Consider the following 5,127-nt stretch of genomic DNA (forward strand, 5'->3'; position numbering starts at 1 on the left):
CAGACATAGATACCTTGTTGTTGGAACACAAAGAAACCCTCTTTCCCATTTTCATCATTCTTGTAGGTATGCATAAGTGCCTCATTGTAATTTTAATTGCAATTTATTTGACTTAATTAACTCTCTGCAAACTGTTAAAACTCTTTAATGTAAGGAAGATCTTAAACACTTTTAGACTTTTAAGTAACACTTTTAATTTATTTTCTTAAGAGACTAGGACTTGTATTCTGTGAATAGCAATGCTGATAAATATCTTTCTATGTGTAGAATAAGCCTTACAATTATTTCCTAGGATACATTAATATACAAATTATATTAATGACTTTCTTGATAGTGCAAGTCCTTTGCATAATTAGAATGAGCTCCATAAAATCATAATCTATTTTGATGTGCTGTGTACTTGTGTTGCTAATACTTTTAAGACTATTTCATGGCTGTGCATGGTAGCTTACATATACAATCTCAACACTTGGTGGATAAAGCAAGAAGATTACCACTAGTTTGAGGCCTCACAACTATATAAAACCCAACTGATTCCACTTAGTATCATCAGTACATGTGTGGACAGAGAATCATACATACTGGGGTATGGGTGACATTTCATAGGCCTTATCCTTGAAGAAAACTGACTCTCCTTCCCCAACAACTGTTACTTGTTAATAGCCTCAGATAGTCCTTTAATAAGTATGTTACACTTATTTGCACTTTTGTATATACACTTATTCGCATTTTCATTTAGGTTCAGTTGTGTTGCACACACACATCATTAGATTAGGTATTTTTATTTGCTTTCTCTTTTTATTTGGCATTTTTAGTATTTATTGCTTTATCATTGGAACTACTTTTTTGTCTTTTTAAATTTTCACCATTTATTGAAAATAGATTCTTTCTTCATACAATATATTCTGATTATAGTTTCCCCTCCCTCTACTCCTCTCAATTCCTCCCCATTTTCCCTCCCTTCTAGATACACTACCTTTGTCTCTCATTAGAAAAGAACAGGCTTTTAGGAAATAACAACAAAACATGACAAAATAAAATATAAAATAAAACAAATCCACCACACTGAGTCTGAACAAGGCAACCCAACAGAAGGAAATAGCCCCAAGTGCAGGCACAAGAATCAGAGAGCCACTTGTTCATACACTCAGGAGTCCCATAAAATACTAAGCTGAAAGCTGTAGTATATACACAGAGGACCTGGTGAAGACCCATATTGGCCCTGTGCATGCTGCTTCAGTCTTTGTGAGTATATATGAGCCTTGCTCAGTTGATTCAGATGGTCTTGTTCTCCTTGTGTCCTCCATCCCTTCTGGCTCTTATACTCTTTCTGCCTCCTCTTCTGTGGGGTCCTCTGAGCCCCAGGGGGAAGGATTTGATGGAGATATACCATTTAGAGCTGTGTGTTCCAAAGTTTCTTTCTCTGCATAATGTCTGGCTGTGGGTCCCTGTATTTGTTCCCACCTGCTGCAGGAGGAAGCTGCTTCTCTGATGATGGCTAAATAAAGCACTAATCTATGAGTACAGCAGAATATAATTAGGAGCCATTTTATTATTGTAGTTTATTAGACCAGTAGTATTTGGTTTTACCCTAGGTAAAACCTAGGCTATCTAGTCTCTGGTTCTTGGTCACCCAAATGGAGTAGGGTATGGGTTCTATCTTGTCAGGTGAATCTTAACTGAAATCAGACAATGGTTGGTTACTCCCACAAGTTCTGTGCAACTGTTGCGCTAGCATATTTTGCAGGAAGGGCAGATTGTAGGTCAAAGATTTTGTGGCTGAGTTGGTGTTTCTGCTTCTCTTTTGGTAGCCTGCCGAGTACCTTCCCACACCAAAGATACTACAACATAAGAGTGAAAGCTCCATGCAAGCTCCAGGTCAGCTTGATGTTCAATGAGTTGTGTGAGTGTTGTCCTCAGCAATAGGACCCCTGCTGGCAGTTTGTAGACAGCAACCCATTCATTATCTTAGCAACAACCTGTGTTGTTTGTGGATTGCCATGGCCCTTGGCCAACAACTCAACTGTGGAACCACTTCTATATTAACCTCTAAATTATACCTCTAATCTCTTTAATATAAAGAATATTTTGAGTAATGAATAATAAGCAAATATATCAATAGATCAATCATGTAAAAAAAAAAAACTACATGTAGGAACAGTGATGTACCTCTGTAGTCTCAACACTCAGGAAGCTGAAACAGAAGGATGTCTATGAATTCAAGGCCAGCCTGAGCAACACTGTGAGGTCTAGGACAACCTTTGCTACCCAGAAATAGTCTGTATCCGAAAAAAAAATAACATTGGGCTGGAGAGGTTGCTCATCGTTAGTATCCTAGTTAGTTTTTTATTGCTGTGAAAAGACACCATGACCATGGCAACTCTTATAAAGAAAACATTTCACTGGGGTGGCTCATTTAAAGTTTCAGAGGTTCAGTCTACTATCATCATGATGGGAAGCTTAGAGGCATGCAGGGAGATGTGGTACTGGAGCTGAGAGACCTGCATCTTGCAGGCAACAAGAAGTTGACCAACTGTCACACTGAGGGAAACTTGAGGAAAAGAGACCCCAAAGCTTGCCCCCACAGTGACACACATCCTCCAACAAGGCCCCACCTCCTAATGCCTCCACTTCCTTTGGAGGGCATTTTCTTTCAAACCACCACACTTAAGAGCACATATTGCTCTTAGAGAGCCTGAGTTCAGTTCCCAGTACCCAAGTTGGGTAATTCACACCAGTCTGTAACTCCAGCTTCAGGGAGTCTGATACTCTTTTCTAGAATTGTTTGAGTACCTGCACTCAAAATGCCCATACCCACACACAGACAGGCACATACACATGATATTTTAAAATACAAGGAATTAAAAATAAAATCTAAAAAAAAAAAAAACAAAACAAAAAACAGGAACTGGGGAGTTAAAATGCTTGCCACTCAAGTAAAAGAATGAGAGTTCAGATACCCAGGACCCATACAAATGCTGGATGGGCCCGGTGGCTTGCCTGTCATTCCAGTTTTGTAAGGCCAAAATAGAGAATCCTCAGAGCTAGCTGGCTAGGGGGACCAGACATACTGATAAGCTCTGGGACTGATTGAGAGATCATGCCTAAAACAGTAAAGTAGAAGAGTAACCAAGGAAGATTCTTGATATCAATCTCTGGCCTACAAAAATACATACAAATCACACATACACATGGAAACAAGAAAAAAATATATGTACATTAAATTCTAAAATATGTATCCAAATATAGAACCTAAGCAAAATTAATTTATATCTTAGACCATCATGATTCATTAAAAGTGCTATCTCAATTAAAAAATAGTATATGTGCCGGGTGGTGGTGGCACACGCCTTTAATCCCAGCACTTGGGAGGCCGAGCCAGGTGGATCTCTGTGAGTTCGAGGCCAGCCTGGGCTACCAAGTGAGTTCCAGGAAAGGCGCAAAGATACACAGGGAAACCCTGTCTCTAATTAAAAAAAAAAAAAAAAAAAGGTTGGGGATTTAGCTCAGTGGTAGAACACTTGCCTAGCAAGCACAAGGCCCTGGGTTCAATCCTCAGCTCTGAAAAAAAAAATAGTATATGTGGTGACCAAGATGGCTCATAGGTTAAAAGCACTTACTGTTCTTGCAGAAGACCTGGGTTTGGTTCTCAGAACCCACATTAGGTGGCTTACAACTGTAAGTTCAGTTCTGGAGGATGTAATGTTCTATGGCCTCCATGCATGTGGTGCACATAAACTCAGGCAAGCATACATAAATATACAAAAGCATAAAAACATTATGTGTTAGGTAAGTATGTTTTATATGTTTCACGTATACATGTAGGTTGATTGTCAAATATACATGCATAATATGTGTACATATATGTGCAAAGATACGGTATTTATAGCAAATCCCCATTTATGCTTCTAATTATATGAGTGTGACTCTACAGTATTAAGCCATCTTTTGTGAGCTGGGCCCAGGACATTTGTAAAATAATGCACTTGTTAAATAAATAATTTTCATTGCTATGGCAAATACCAGGGAAAAACTTTTTTTTTTTTTTTTTTTTTTTTTTTTTTTTTTTTTTTTTTTTTTTTTTTTTTTTTTTTAGCTGAGGACAAAACCCAGAGCCTTGCACTTGCTAGGCAAGCGCTCTACCGCTGAGCTAAATCCCCAACCCGGGAAAAACTATCTTAAAGAAGACATTGATTTTCATTTGTGAGTTCAGAGATTCTAGGGCAAATTCAAGTGGATTCATTTCTTTGTAGGTGAAGCAAGAAAGCATGTTGTATGAGTGGAAGCCTGTGGCAGGAGCGGCTCACCTCATGGCAGCCAGGAAACAAACAAAGGGAGCATGTGTGAACTGGGAGCATCTTCTCTTTTATTTTTATTCTGTGTATCCCAGCCTATTGAATGGTGCCACCCACATTCAGGGTGAATCCTCTCATATTAGTTCATTGTTTCTGAGAACACCCTTATAGACATACCCAGAAGTGTGTTTTTCAAGTATCTTAGGTGGTTCTCAGTCTAATCAGGTTAACAAGATTAACCACCACAAGTGAACACATTAATACTTCACAAAGCTGGTATGAAGAGCAAGTGAGCAATGAGTAAACATTTAGACAGTATCTGACACACATTACTATAAGAAATATATGGACTGGCATTCTTTACTTTGCACAAAAGGTATGACTTTAAGTTGAACATGTCCTATGTATCAATTATATTTTGAAGTAGGAGAAATTAGAATATTTATCTACTTGTGTGATGGGAAATTCTTAACTTCTTTGTAGGATAAAATGTCTGATCACAGAAAATGTAAATCAGTCTGTTATTACTTTTTATTTGATGTCTTTTCTTACCAAACTTTTTTATCTTCAATTTATACCTTGGAATATCAGCCTTACTCTGAGCCCCAAGAAGGAGGCAGTACAGAAAGATAAAGTTTAAAGGTTGTCATACTGCCCAATAGACTGAAATCAGGAGACTTGAGTCTTTAATACTTGACCATGCTTGCCTACACAACTTCTGGAATTCACATTGCCTGATTGGCCTTGATTCTTAAACAGGAAAAACTGTATTTTACAAATAGCTAAGGTCATGGACTTTGGAGTCATACACATGGGGTAGAATACTTGGAAA

This window comes from Onychomys torridus, chromosome X (genome assembly GCF_903995425.1).
Source record: "Onychomys torridus chromosome X, mOncTor1.1, whole genome shotgun sequence".
In the NCBI taxonomy this organism is placed as follows: domain Eukaryota; kingdom Metazoa; phylum Chordata; class Mammalia; order Rodentia; family Cricetidae; genus Onychomys; species Onychomys torridus.